Source organism: Lolium perenne, chromosome 5, assembly GCF_019359855.2.
Source record: "Lolium perenne isolate Kyuss_39 chromosome 5, Kyuss_2.0, whole genome shotgun sequence".
Taxonomy (NCBI): domain Eukaryota; kingdom Viridiplantae; phylum Streptophyta; class Magnoliopsida; order Poales; family Poaceae; genus Lolium; species Lolium perenne.
Window position 1 is genome coordinate 41,048,300 of NC_067248.2, and position 16,176 is coordinate 41,064,475.

Consider the following 16,176-nt stretch of genomic DNA (forward strand, 5'->3'; position numbering starts at 1 on the left):
TTCCGCTATTGTATTTTTTCGATCAAGAATGGAGCACATATACGGTTCTGGGAGGACATTTGGTTAGATAATGCTCCTTTAAGTGAACAATATCCTGCTTTGTGTAGTATTGTTCGTCGCAAAAGTGATACCATTGCCACGGTAATGGCTACCTCACCTCCGAATGTGACTTTCAGACGAGTGTTATTAGGGCAAAGGTTGTCGGCATGGAATTCCCTGATTGACCGGTTAGGAGAGATACAACTATCACCCGAACCGGATGAATTTAGGTGGAATCTTACTGTAGATGGCACTTTCTCGGTAAAATCACTCTACAATGCGATCCTTCATTCTGATATACCATTTGATAATAATAAGAAGATTTGGAAGATGAAGATACCATTAAAAATTAAAATCTTTGGATGGTACCTTCGTCGAGGAGTTATTCTCACCAAAGACAATTCTGTTAAGCAAAATTGTCATGGAAGTACACGGTGTGTTTTCTGTCAACAGGACGAAACTATTAAACACATTTTCTTCCAGTACCAATTTGCGAGATCTATATGATCAGTCATCCAAGTAGCGTCTACCATGTATCCTTCGATTGGTGTGGCCAATGTCTTTGGCAATTGGTGTCGATTCATGGTTCAAGTTGCTTCTTAGGGTGGAGGCGCTAGCAGTTATCTGGGCGCTTTGGCTATGTAGAAATGATAAGATTTTTAACGACAAAAATTGCTCCCTTTTGCAGGTTATCTACAGATGTACATGTATTCTCCGTTTGTGGTTACCTCTTTAGCGAGTGGAGAATCGAGACCTATTTACGGAGGTCTGTACACGGTTGGAGGCTACGACGAGGGATACTTTTTCCCTACATGGGTGACAGCATAGTCTACGGATTGAAGCCCCACCCACTCCTTAGGCGTCTTATAATTCATCGCTACGATATGTATTTCACCTAGTGTTGCTTTACCAGACATTTTACTTGAATCCTTTAAACGGTTGTCTGCATCCTGGTTATGCAGAGGCTGGATGTAATTGCTTTTCAAAATAATAAAATATCATTTATCGAAAAAAGCTAAATATCTAGCCGCTCTGGCGCTTGAGACTGACCTTCGACGCCAAGCAAAAGCTAGCTAAAATATCTACGGTGCACCGTGCCTTGCTAGAGCTAGATTAAAGAATCGCTGGCCGACTTCATAGACGTAAGCAAAACGTTCCATGCAACTCCCACTAGTAGAAAAAGGACCTACAGTCCTGGTTCATAAGGCCTTTAGTCCCGGATTTGCAACCGGGACTAACCATTCGGGATTAAATGCCCCCCTTTAACAAACCGGGACTAAGGTCCCGTCACGTGGGCTGTTGGCGTGCGTCGAGGAAAATAACCTTTAGTCCCGGTTTGTAACACCAACCGGGACTAAAGGCTATTTTTTCAGAATTTTTAGTATTTCAATTAGTCCCGCTTAGTCTCTAACTACACTTAATCTCTAGTCAAATTACTTACCCGTGGTCAAACTTCCCGCTCGATCACCCATCCTCCCACAACTCTATCACTAGCACGTTTAACTTCCAAGTTCCTTTCCAATCTCGCTTCCAAGTGATTCACGCGCATGTTGTTGATAGTAGTATCATATCAATCCTATTAACATGTTCGTCGATGTCACACTTCTTTATTGTTTGAATTGTAAATAATTATTTTAATAAATAAAATTAATGATATAATAATCTTGTATTATAATTGTACTTGTATTATAATTTAAATTTTTTAAATATTAACTTTTAAATTTGTATTATAATTGTTTTTTTTTAATAATTTTTTTGCCAAACCTGAAAATTTGAGAATCTAAAAATTGGCTAACTTTATTGTTAAGTAATAGGATGCAATTATTAATTTAAAAAACTAAAAAATATATAAAATCCTAAATTTCTGGCAGAAACTAAAATCTTGTTGTTTTCATATTTTCATTTGGAAGTTTGAGAATCTAAAAATTGTCTAATTCGGATGTAACTTTTTCCCACGATCTAATTCGGATCTAAAAAAGGCGATCCACGGGGGAGGTGGGTGGAGGTGCGTGAGGAGACAAAAACCTAATATCCTTTAGTCCCGGTTGGTAAAACGAATCGGGACTAAAGGGTATACCTACCTTTACTCCCGGTTGGTAATACCAAGCGGGACTAAAGGCTTTTGCCTCAGAGATAGCCTACCGCCACCCCTTTAGTCCCGGTTCGTAATACCAACCGGGACTAAAGGGTCCAAATAAATCGGGACTAAAGGATTTGTACGATGAACCGGTACCAATACCTCCCATTAGTCTCAGTTCATTTTTAAACCGGAACTAAAGCACTCAGGAGTCAGGAGTGCTTTACGAAAGTCCTGTTTTCTACTAGTGTCCGTGGATACCATGCAGTCTTCCTACGTGGCCTATTTTGCTGAGTAAGCTGCTAATCAAACCCAGCACAGCCTCTAATGCACAGCCAAGTTACACTTTCCATAATATACTAATCTAAGTCTAACTCTGGTTTTGCCACCATAATACTAGATGCATGGCTGATGATTCGATGCACAACTACAAACACGAACGATGCACATAGCTAGCTTAGTTACTCTACACTTGAGTATCTGGCTAGATAACAATTTTTGCACATTATTATGCTAGTTTTAAATATTAGTTTCAGAAAATAAAATAATTAGAAGATAGTTAGTATTTAACTTAATAACATAAAATTTTGGGGTTATCACAACATCTCTAGCGGCGAGACGCATTTCGAACGATAAAATTGACCGTGCGCGTCCGTTTACGGTGGGTCGGGGACGCGAAATTGGCCTTCGGGCCACGACTGACCGTTTTGTGTCTGCAGGTGCCCCGAGCAGGATGACGCATTTCACTGCTCCCAGACAAAAAATATTTATAAAACTTTACATAGCGTTAAAAATAAAAACATGAAAACATTTCACTATTCTCTAAGTGGTTGTTCGGATAGCCAGGATTAGTGATTAGATTTTTGAAACCGTGTTTTAGGCTGATTTTGTAAGAAAACCAGTTGAAGAGCAAAGTCTAAACCCCGGGTTTTGTGTGTTTGATGACAACACTTGAGTAATCTCACCGTGTGCCTTGAGTATCATTGTTAGATTTGCAACTACACGGTGACCTCGCTGGACACGTCAAGATCGGAAGACTGAAGCGTAGTTTATAGGTTTTCTGGTTTTGTGTGTGTATCGCGAGGTGACATGGCTGGAGAGAAAAAGGGGAGAAAATCAGTTTTTGCCAGACTGGTACTACCGGTACTAGTAGCTGTAGTACCGCTACCCCTACTAGTACCGCCCACGGTACCGCTCTGAAGCTCTGCACTGATTTGACCCACAGTACGAGTTACGGTACCTCTGCAGTACCTGGAGCGGTAGTACCGCTCATGGTACCTGATACGTCTCCAACGTATCTATAATTTCTGATGTTCCATGCTTGTTTTATGACAATACCTACATATTTTGTTCACACTTTATGATGATTTTATGCGTTTTCCGGAACTAACCTATTGACGAGATGCCGAAGTGCCAGTTGCTGTTTTCTGCTGTTTTTGGTTACAGAAATCCTACAAAGGAAATATTCTCGGAATCGGACGAAATCAATGCCCAATATCTTATTTTTCCCGGAACCTTCCAGAGAGTCAGAGAGGCACCAGAGGGGAGCCCTGGGGGCCCCACATGTGTGGGCGGCGCGGCCCAGGGGGGCGCGCCCCCCTAGTGTGAGGTGGCCCCGTGGCCCCTCCGACTCCGCCTCTTCGCCTATTTAAAGCTCCCTGACCTAAAACATCGACACGGATTGACGAAAAACCAGAAAACCTTCCAGAGCCGCCGCCATCGCGAAACTTCTATTCGGGGGACAAAAGTCTCTGTTCCGGCACTCTGCCGGGACGGGGAATTGCCCGCGGAAGCCATCTCCACCGCCATCTTCACCGCCATCTTCACCGCCATCGCTGTCTCCATGATGAGGAGGGAGTAATTCACCCCCGAGGCTGAGGGGTCTACCGTAGCTATGTGGTTCATCTCTCTCTTTGTGATCTAGTTGAATATCATCTATGTGCTACTCTAGTGATGTTATTAAAGTAGTCTATTCCTCCTCCATGACGTATTGTTGACAGTGTGTGCATCATGTAGTACTTGGTATATGCTATGATTGTGATCTATTATAGATTATGAATTTAACTATTACTATGATGGTATTGATGTGATCTATTCCCCCTTTCATAGCTTGTCCGTGACAGTGTGCATGCTATGTTAGTACTCGGTATAATTGCGTTGGTCTATCTTGCACTCTAAGGTTACTTAAATATGAACATCGAATGTTGTGGAGCTTGTTAACTCCGGCATTGAGGTGCTCTTGTAGCCCTACACAATTAATGGTGTTTATCATCCAACGAGAGAGTGTAGAGTAGTTTCAGTTATGTGATCAATGTTGAGAGTGTCCACTAGTGAAAGTAGGATCCCTAGGCCTTATTTCCAAACATCGAATCTCCGTCTATTTGCTGTTCTGTTGCATGTTTGCTTGCTGCCATATTTTATTCAGATTGCTATTACCACTCATATACATCCATATTACTTGTATTTCACTATCTCTTCGCCGAACTAGTGCACCTATACATCTGACAAGTGTATTGGGTGTGTTGGGAACACAAGAGACTTCTTGTATCGTGATTGCAGGGTTGCTTGAGAGGGATATCTTTGACCTCTTCCTCCCTGAGTTCGATAAACCTTGGGTGATCCACTTAAGGGAAAACTTGCTACTGTTCTACAAACCTCTGCTCTTGGAGGCCCAACACTGTCTACAGGAAAAGAAGTGTGAGTAGACATCAAGCTATTTTCTGGCGCCGTTTCTGGGGAGGAAAGGTAAAAGGCACTCACACTCTGGTCCCAGGTAACTAAGTTATTTTCTGGTGCCGTTGTAAGTGCTCGAAGCTATTTCCTTTAGATCCTGCAATTGCATCTTTTTGTTTCTTGTTTTACACTAGTAAGGCATAATGGAAAACAACTGTGAACTTTTTAATTTATTTCCTAAGTTAAGACATGGATGGTTTGATGCGGAAATTAAAAAACCTATGGAACATATTAGTATGAACGCTTTGAACACCATTGTTGCTAATGATATGGAAAATTCTAAGCTTGGGGAAGCTGGTTTTGATGAGCATGATATTTTTAGTCCCCCAAGCATTGAGGAGAAAATTTTCTTTGATGATACTTTGCCTCCTATTTATGATGATTATAATGATAGTGGTCTTTTGGTGCCACCTACTATGGAGAGTAAATTTTATTATGATTGTACTATGCCTCCTACACTTAATGAGAATAATAATGATAGCTACTTTGTTGAATTTGCTCCCACTACAACTAATAAAATTGCTTATGTGGAGAGTAATTATTTTATGCATGAGACTCATGATAAGAATGTTTCATTTGATAGTTATATTGTTGAGTTTGCTCATGATGCTACTGGATATTATTATGAGAGAGGAAAATATGGTTGTAGAAATTTTCATGTTACTATAACACCTCTCTATATGCTAAATTTTTTGAAGTTACACTTGTTTTATCTTTCTATGCTTGTTGCATTATGCTTCATGAATTTGTTTATTTACAAGATTCCTTTTCATAGAAAGTGGGTTAGACTTAAATGTGTTTTGAATTTGCTTCTTGATGCTCTCCTTTGCTTCAACTCTTATTTCTTACGAGTGCATCATTAAAATTGCTGAGCCCATCTTAATGGCTATAAAGAAAGCACTTCTTGGAAGATAACCCATGTTTTTATTTTACTACAGTAATTTTGTTTTATATTTGTGTCTTGGAAGTTGTTACTACGGTAGCAACCTCTCCTTATCTTATTTTATTGCATTGTTGTGCCAAGTCAAGTCTTTGATAGCAAGGTTGATACTAGATTTGGATTACTGCGCAGAAACAGATTTCTGTCTGTCACAAATTTGGGCAGGGTTCTCTGTAGGTAACTCAGAAAAATCTGCCAATTTACGTGAGTGATCCTCAGATGTGTACGCAACTTTCATTCAATTTGAGCATTTTCATCTGAGCAAGTCTGGTGCCTCAAAAAAATTCGTCTTTACGGACTGTTCTGTTTTGACATATTCTGCCTTTTATTCCGCATTGCTCCTTTTGCTATGTTGGATGGATTTCTTTGTTACATTGACTTCCAGTAGCCTTGGGCAATGTCCAGAAGTGTTAAGAATGATTGTGTCACCTCTGAACATGTGAATTTTTATTATGCACTAACCCTCTAATGAAGTTTATGAGAAGTTTGGTGTGAAGGAAGTTTTCAAGGGTCAAGAGAGGAGGATGATATATGATCAAGAAGAGTGAAAAGTTTAAGCTTGGGGATGCCCCCGTGGTTCATCCCTGCATATTTCAAGAAGACTCAAGCATCTAATCTTGGGGATGCCCAAGGCATCCCCTTCTTCATCGACAAATTATCAGGTTTCTTCTCTTGAAACTATATTTTTATCCGGTCACATCCTATGTACTTTACTTGGAGCGTCTGTTTGTTTTTATTTTTGTTTTGTTTGAATAAATTCATGCTTGTGTGGGAGAGAGACACGCTCCGCTGGTTCATATGAACACATGTGTTCTTAGCTTTTAATATTCATGGCGAAGGGTTGAAACTACTTCGTTAATTGTTATATGGTTGAAAACAGAAAATGCTACATGTGGTAAATGGTATAATGTCTTGAATAATTTGATACTTGGCAATTGTTGTGCTCACGATTAAGCTCTTGCATCATATACTTTGCACCTATTAGTGAAGAAATACATAGAGCTTGCTAAAATTTGGTTTGCATGATTGGTCTCTCTAAGGTCTAGATATTTTCTGGTAAGGGTTGAGCAACAAGGACGTCAGTGTAGAGTCTTATAATGCTTGCAATATGTTCTTATGTGAGTTTTGCTGTACCGGTTCATACTTGTGTTTTCTTCAAATAACCTTGCTAGCCTAAGCCTTGTATTGAGAGGGAATACTTCTCGTGCATCCAAATCCTTGAGCCAATAACCATGCCATTTGTGTCCACCATACCTACCTACTACATGGTATTTTCTGTCATTCCAAGTAAATTTCTTGAGTGCTACCTTTAAAATTCCATTCTTTGTCTTTGCAATATATAGCTCATGGGAAAAATAGCTTAAAAACTATTGTGGTATTGAATATGTACTTATGTATCTTATTTCTTATAAGTTGCTTGTTGAGCGATAACCATGTTCCTGGGGACGCCATCAACTATTTCACCTTTGTTGAATATCATGTGAGTTGCTATGCATGTTCGTCTTGTCTGAAGTAAGGGTGATTTATCATGAGTTGAATGGTTTGAGTATGCATATTGTTAGAGAAGAACATTGGGCCGCTAACTAAAGCCATGATCCATGGTGGAAGTTTCAGTTTTGGACAACAATCCTCAATCTCTTATGAGAATACTCCCTCCGTTCCTTTATATAGTGCCTATAGATTTTCGGCATTTGTTTCAGAATATAAGGTTTTAGCTTAGCTTTTTTTCAATTACCCCTCCCCATTCAGCTCCCAAATCGTTCAGCTCCCAAAAATTGTTATGGTAAGTTATAAAGATATGGATTTACCAAATTTTATGTTGATCTCAAATCGTTCAGCAAGGGGTCTTGTGTAAAAAATACTCTTGCGCTAATTTCCGTGCTAAAAAACAATAGACACTATAGAATGGAACAGAGGGAGTATTATTTTTTGTTGAATGCTTATGCATTAAAGAGGAGTCCATTATCTGTTGTCTATGTTGTCCCGGTATGGATGTCTAAGTTGAGAATAATCAAAAGCGAGAAATCCAATGCGAGCTTTCTCCTTAGACCTTTGTACAGGCGGCATAGAGGTACCCCTTTGTGATACTTGGTTAAAACATATGTATTGCGATGATAATCCATGTAAATCCAAGCTAATTAGGACAAGGTGCGGGCACTATTGGTAATCTATGCATGAGGCTTGCAACTTGTAGGATATCTTATACATAATACATATGCTTTATTACTACCGTTGACAAAATTGTTTCTTGTTTTCAAAATAAAAGCTCTAGCACAAATATAGCAATCCATGCTTCCCTCTTCGAAGGGCCATTCTTCTACTTTTATGTTGAGTCAGTTTACCTAATTCCTTCCATCTAAGAAGCAAACACTTGTGTCAACTGTGCATTGATTCTTACATGCTTACTTATTGCACTTATTATTTTACTTTATGTTGACAATTATCCATGAGATATGCATGTTGAAAGTTGAAAGCAACCGCTGAAACTTAATCTTCCTTTGTGTTGCTTCAATGCCTTTATTTGGAATTTATTGCTTTATGAGTTAACTCTTATGCAAGACTTATTGATGCTTGTCTTGAAAGTACTATTCATGAAAAGTCTTTGCTATATGATTCAGTTGTTTAATCATTGTCTTTACCATTGCTTTGAATCACTGCATTCATCTCATATGCTTTACAATAGTATGATAAAGATTATGTTGGTAGCATGTCACTTCAGAAATTATTCTTTTATCGTTTACCTACTCGAGGACGAGTAGGAACTAAGCTTGGGGATGCTGATACGTCTCCAACGTATCTATAATTTCTGATGTTTCATGCTTGTTTTATGACAATACCTACATGTTTTGTTCACACTTTATGATGATTTTATGCATTTTCCGGAACTAACCTATTGACGAGATGCCGAAGTGCCAGTTGCTGTTTTCTGCTGTTTTTGGTTTCAGAAATCCTACAATGGAAATATTCTCGGAATCGGACGAAATCAATGCCCAACATCTTATTTTTCCCGGAACCTTCCAGAGAGTCAGAGAGGCACCAGAGGGGAGCCCTGGGGGCCCCACACGTGTGGGCGGCGCGGCCCAGGTGGGCGCGCCCCCCTATTGTGAGGTGGCCCCGTGGCCCCTCCGACTCCGCCTCTTCGCCTATTTAAAGCTCCCTGACCTAAAACATCGACACAGATTGACGAAACACCAGAAAACCTTCCAGAGCCGCCGCCATCGCGAAACTCCAATTCGGGGGACAGAAGTCTCTGTTCCGGCACCCTGCCGGGATGGGGAATTGCCCCCGGAAGCCATCTCCACCGCCATCTTCACCGCCATCGCTGTCTCCATGATGAGGAGGGAGTAATTCACCCCCGAGGCTGAGGGGTCTACCGTAGCTATGTGGTTCATCTCTCTCTTTGTGATCTAGTTGAATATCATCTATGTGCTACTCTAGTGATGTTATTAAAGTAGTCTATTCCTCCTCCATGATGTATTGTTGACAGTGTGTGCATCATGTAGTACTTGGTATATGCTATGATTGTGATCTCTTGTAGTTTATGAAGTTAACTATTACTATGATGGTATTGATGTGATCTATTCCCCCTTTCATAGCTTGTCGGTGACAGTGTGCATGCTATGTTAGTACTCGGTATAATTGCGTTGGTCTATCTTGCACTCTAAGGTTACTTAAATATGAACATCGAATGTTATGGAGCTTGTTAACTCCGGCATTGAGGTGCTCTTGTAGCCCTACACAATTAATGGTATTTGTCATCCAACGAGAGAGTGTAGAGTAGTTTCAGTTATGTGATCAATGTTGAGAGTGTCCACTAGTGAAAGTAGGATCCCTAGGCCTTATTTCCGAACATCAAATCTCCGTCTATTTGCTGTTCTATTGCATGTTTGCTTGCTGCCATATTTTATTTAGATTGTTATTACCACTCATATACATCCATATTACTTGTATTTCACTATCTCTTCGCCGAACTAGTGCACCTATACATCTGACAAGTGTATTGGGTGTGTTGGGGACACAAGAGACTTCTTGTATCATGATTGCAGAGTTGCTTGAGAGGGATATCTTTGACCTCTTCCTCCCTGAGTTCGATAAACCTTGGGTGATCCACTTAAGGGAAAACTTGCTGCTGTTCTACAAACCTATGCTCATGGAGGCCCAACACTGTCTACAGGAAAAGAAGTGTGAGTAGACATCAGTACCGCCCAGGTACCGTAACTAGTTACAGCAGTACCGCTTCAGTACCGCTCCGATACCGCTTTGAGTCCAGTAAGGTTTGGACCCTATTACGGTACCTCGAGCGGTACCGCGAGCGGTAGTACCGCTCTGTGTCCACGCGGACCAGATCTGTGGGATTTCGAACTCGGAGCGGTAGTACCGCTTCCCAGAAGCGTTAGTACCGCTTAGGCAAAAACTGGGCATAACGGTTGGATTTGAAGGAGCCTATTTAAGGGGCCCTTCTTCCCCAACTCGTTTTTATCTCTCCTCTCTCTCTCTCCTCCATTGTTGTTGAGCTTAAACCTTGGGGATCTCCCCAACCATCCAACCAATCTTGCCCAAACTTTGAGGAGTGGTGGAGGAGACCCCGATCTATAGTTCTACCAAGAGAGATTTCACCAATACTTGCTATTCCTTAGTGGATCTTGGTGGTAGGGTTCCTATGGTAGGACATTGGAGAAAGTGCAGCTATGGAGGCTAGCTTGGTGTGTAGTAGCTCCATAGGGTGTTGGGAGCCTCCTTGTGGTGTGGAGCTCACCCCAACCTTGTGAAGGAATCGCCGCCTCGACCGGTGCCTTAGTGGAGAAGGGGGAGCACCTTCGTGGAGCTCTCTCGAGGAAGAAGGTGAGGCCTTCCTTCGTGGTGTGGCCGTCTGATACGTCTCCAACGTATCGATAATTTCTTATGTTCCATGCTACTTTATTGATGATGCCTACATGTTTTATGCATACTTTATGTCATATTTATGCATTTTCCGGCACTAACCTATTAACAAGATGCCGAAGAGCCAGTTGCTGTTTTCTGCTGTTTTTGGTTTCAGAAATCCTAGTAAGGAAATATTCTCGAAATTGGACAAAATCAACGCCCAGGATCTTATTTTTCCACGAAGCTTCCAGAACACCGGGGGAGATACGAAGTGGGGCGACAAGGCGCCGACACAACAGGGCGGCGCGACCCAGGCCTTGGCCGCGCGGCCCTAGCGTGTGGGGCCCTCGCGTCTCCCCCTGACCTACCCTTCCGCCTACTTAAGCCTTCGTCGATAATAACTCCAGTACCGAGAGCCACGATACAGAAAACCTTCCAGAGACGCCGCCGCCGCCAATCCCATCTCGGGGGATTCAGGAGATCGCCTCCGGCACCCTGCCGGAGAGGGGAATCATCTCCCGGAGGACTCTACACCGCCATGGTCGCCTCCGGAATGATGAGTGAGTAGTTCACCCCTGGACTATGGTTCCATAGCAGTAGCTAGATGGTCGTCTTCTCCTAATTGTGCTTCATTGTTGGATCTTGTGAGCTGCCTAACATGATCAAGATCATCTATCTGTAATGCTATATGTTGTGTTTGTTGGGATCCGATGAATAGAGAATACTATGCTATGTTGATTATCAATCTATTATCTATGTGTTGTTTATGATCTTGCATGCTCTCCATTACTAGTAGAGGCTCTGGCCAAGTTTTTGCTTGTAACTCCAAGAGGGAGTATTTATGCTCGATAGTGGGTTCATGCCTCCATTAAATCTGGGACAGTGACAGAAAGTTCTAAGGTTGTGGATATGCTGTTGCCACTAGGGATAAAACATCGATGCTATGTCTAAGGATGTAGTTGTTGATTACATTACGCACCATACTTAATGCAATTGTCTGTTGTTTGCAACTTAATACTGGAAGGGGTTCGGATGATAACCTGAAGGTGGACTTTTTAGGCATAGATGCATGCTGGATAGCGGTCTATGTACTTTGTCGTAATGCCCAATTGAATCTCACACTACTCATCATAACATGTATGTGCATGGTAATGCCCTCTTTATTTGTCAATTGCCCAACTGCAATTTGTTCACCCAACATGCTATTTATCTTATGGGAGAGACGCCTCTAGTGAACTGTGGACCCCGGTCCATTCTTTTACATCGAATACAATCTACTGCAACACTTGTTCTACTGTTTTCTGCAAACAATCATCATCCACACTATACATCTAATCCTTTGTTATAGCAAGCCGGTGAGATTGACAACCTCACTGTCACGTTGGGGCAAAGTAATTTGGTTGTGTTGTGCAGGTTCCACGTTGGCGCCGGAATCCCTGGTGTTGCGCCGCACTACACTCCGCCGCCATCAACCTTCAACGTGCTTCTTGGCTCCTACTGGTTCGATAAACCTTGGTTTCTTACTGAGGGAAAACTTGCCGCTGTACGCATCACACCTTCCTCTTGGGGTTCCCAACGGACGCGTGCTGTACGCGTATCACCGTCTAGTCTCTTGTGTGAGGCTAGCACCTCCTCAACGCAGACGTACTCCCTTTTGTGGGAGGAACTGCGGGAAACAAACCTCGCCTCGTCTCCGCGCCCTCCGGTTGTCTCGCTCCTTACTCTTACTATCTTGTTGATTGCTTTGCTTGTTGCACTTGTCCTAGGATCATTGTAGGAACACCGCTATCGCTAAAGCTATCACCTTTACCTTCCATTGCACTAAAAATTGAAAAAGACTAAAACTTGACATAGCAACCATTCACCCCCCTCTTGTTCGCTACGATCCATTCAAGTGGTATCAGAGCAAGGTTTTCTTGCTCGGGCTTTACCGCCTAAGAAATGGCCAAACAAGAGATGGTTGTGAATGGTTCACCTTCCCTTGTGCCACCTGCTCCATCATCTCCCATCGATACCACAACGGCTACGTTGGATGACCTCAAGAAATTGGAGTCATCCATCGTTAACCAAATGAAGGCGATGATGATGGAGTTGGTTGCTCAAAAACCGACCCCTATCGTAGATCCTAAAGCAAGTGCCGAGGATCCCCCACCAAAAGCTAACCCATTTCCTCTTGTTGATTTTGTCGCGCAAACGACAAAAGATCCACAAAAGGAAGGGCTTGGGGAGATCGGCACTTCAACAAAGGGGAAGGATGAGACACCAGTTGCGGAACGTCTAGGGAGTAATCATGTGGTGCCACCACCAAGTGATTACACCATAAACGTTCCAATACCTATGCCACATATCTTGTCGCATGGTTCACCACCGTTACTTGAGTCAAATAACTTTGAAAATTGGCAATTCTTAATGCGTTCACATGTGTTTAGCGCATCTACCGAGCTTTTGCGTATCATCGAGGAAGGCTACTCACCACGAGACCCAAAGAACTTGACAAGAAGAGATGTGGTGGATGACCAACTCAACGCCACCGCCATCAACATGATTTAGATGGCCATCACGCCCAAGGACCGCGCTCATATCCGCTCGCTCAAGACCGCCAAGGAAGCATGGGATAAACTCGACAAGCTCTTCCTCGAAAATGCGAGCATCCAAAGCTCTCGTTTCGATGAAGTGAACAACATGGCCGACAACATCGTCATGAATGAAGGAGAGTCCCCCGAAGAAATGTATCAGTGCCTCATCGCTCTTGCCGTACAAATTCAAGATCTTGGAGCAGCGTTTGTGGATGACCATTGGATCAAGCGCAAGTTCTACAATGCTCTCCTCCCTTATGAGGAAGTGAAGTTGACGGCCATCCGCCAAAACGCCTCCTTCCGTGCTATGACATCCGATGAAGTTCTTAGCAAATTCATCGCTTTGGACATCTCCAAGAAGAATGCGGATGATCTTGTTGCTCGCGCCCACAACACCCGCAAGCCCAACCTTGCATTGAAGATGAAAGTACATGAGGCTAGTGAAAGCGATGAGGATCCCGTTGAGTGGGGACCTGTTGTGGGTATACTTCATGGGTGTACCATCGACAGTGCCTAGATCCGGCAAGCCCGGGTGGCCCACAGATGGTGATGAGGCATGTGGCCCATCGGGCGGCCCAGTTGCTGTTGGTCCTGACGGAAGATGTCCGGCCCAGGAGCAGGGAGCCGGATCCGACTGACCTTGAGGAGGAACCCGGATCCATGAAGGCCCATTAAGGAACCCGGATCCGATACGACGTACAGAGGAAGGCGGATCCTTGACGTGCACGGCAAGACATTGTACCGTAGTTAGGCAAACCTGTATCCGGCTAGGACTCTCCATGTAAACCCTAGATCCGTGCGCCTTTATAAGCCGGATCCTGGGAACCCTAGAGGCAGGACCTCAACTCATTGTAACATCGCGAAAGCGCCCAGATAATTCCAGACAAGCAGCAGTAGGCCCTGTCATCGTGCAGGTGTTCCGAAGCTGGGTAAATCGCGTACCACCGTCCCGAGTGCACTCCGCCCTATGGCCCCTACTTCTTCTCCCCCTCGTGAGGATCCCTCCTCCGAGGTGTCGTCGATTAGGCAACGACAGGACCGGATGATCTCAAGATCAACTATCATGAGCACATGGCTCTCGCCGCCAAGAAATTTTGGGACGGAAACAAGTCCCGAAGCACAAGACCAAGAAGATCACGTGATTCTCCAAGAAGCTTCTCCAAGAGTCCAAAGGAGGGGAAAAGGGGGAGAACATGCTACAATTGCGGCGACAAGAATCATTTTGTTGCGGATTGTATGTTTGAGAGAAGACAAGATTATGGTGGAAGGCTTGTCCGCAAGGAAAAGTTCTAGTCTCTCTCTAAAGGATTCTCAAAGTTCTCCTCCAAGCCCGATGACGACAAGGTCTCCTTCACCAAGAAGCCTAGAGCCTTCATCATTCGAGAAGAGTACTCCTCCGATGAGGATGAAGATCATGAGGACAAGAACTCCAACAAGGAAGGAGAGGGAGTGGCCGCCATCGCCATTACCAGTCCCTCCATCTCCCTCTTCGACTCTCCTAATGAGAACATCATCACCCACAACGCTCATTGCCTTATGGCAAAGGTATCCACAGAGGTAAAATCCCCTTCCAAACCCTCATCTTCAACTAATGCCTTATATATTGATGATGCCACTAGTCTCACCATTAAGCGTGAGATTATGGGTTTGGATTCTTTTCTCACTAACATGCAAGGGGATACCAAGACTCATGTTGGGGCTCTCTTGAGCCAACTTGGTGCGGCACAAGACCTTATAGAGGAGAAGGAGAGGCTTGAAAAGGAGGCAGAAAATGAGATTGCTTCTCTCAATCAAACGCTTGAAGAAGAACAAAATTTGCGCATGTCTCTTGAAGCTAGTGTCATCGTCCTTGAAGACTCCAACAATGCCATTATCTCCCAACTTACCAAGGACCGAGATCATGCTCTTGGTTTGATTGGTGATCTCAAGAAGAAGATGCTTTCACTCGAGGAAATCAGCAATAAAGATGAAGAAGACTCCATCTCTTGCCAAGACGAGCTTGTGGATCAAGTGGCTTCCTTGAGAAAGCACAATGCTCTTCTCTTGGAGGTCAATGCTCTTCAAGAAGAAGCCTTGGATGAATATTACCGCTTGTGCAAGGAGAAGACCTCATGTTGCAACCATGAAGAAGAAATTGCCACTCTTGAGACCACCAAGGCCAAGCTATTGAGTTTGAGTAGCATGCAAGAAGAGTCTTTGGTGGAATGTCTCCGCATGAGCAAGGATAAGGCCACTTGTTGTGATCATGAGGAAGAAATAGCCGCCTTGAAGAGGAGGGAAGCCAAGCTCATGGAGGTCAATTCCATGCAAGAGGAAGCATTGAAGGAGTATTTTCCTTTGAGCAAGGACCGTGTGTGTTGCACTCATGAAAGTGACATTGCCAAGATGGAGAGTGACAAGCGTTTGCTCATGAAGATGAACGCTCTCCAAGAAGAAGCTTTGATGGAACACTTCCGGCGAACAAGGCAAAGGAAGTCCAAGTTTTTGATATTTGCCACCCTCACCCGGAGCATGAAGATGAAGTCAATCGTTTGAAGGCAAAAGTTGATAGACCCCAAGTTCAAGCCAAGTACTTGGAAGGGGTCATTGAAGCCAAAGATGGAGCCAAAGAGGGCTCTTGCAATGAAGGAGGAGTGGCTACCAAGCCAAAGAGGAAGAGGAGTAGGAGGACCAAGAAGAAGAAGAATAAGGAGAACATGGAGATCAACCTTGAGGAGAGCGATGCTAGCTCAAGAAGGGATGGTGTATCCAACTCTGCCTCGAAGGGTTTCGCCGGCTCTAACAACCCTTCTCATGTTCTTTTTGTTGATTACTATGGACATATTCATGCTCGCTTTATTGGTCCTCAAAAGGATAATGTTGATTGGACTATTTGGGTTCCCAAACCCCTTGTTACTAACATGCTAGGACCCATTGAAAAATGGGTACCTAAATCCAAGACTTGATTC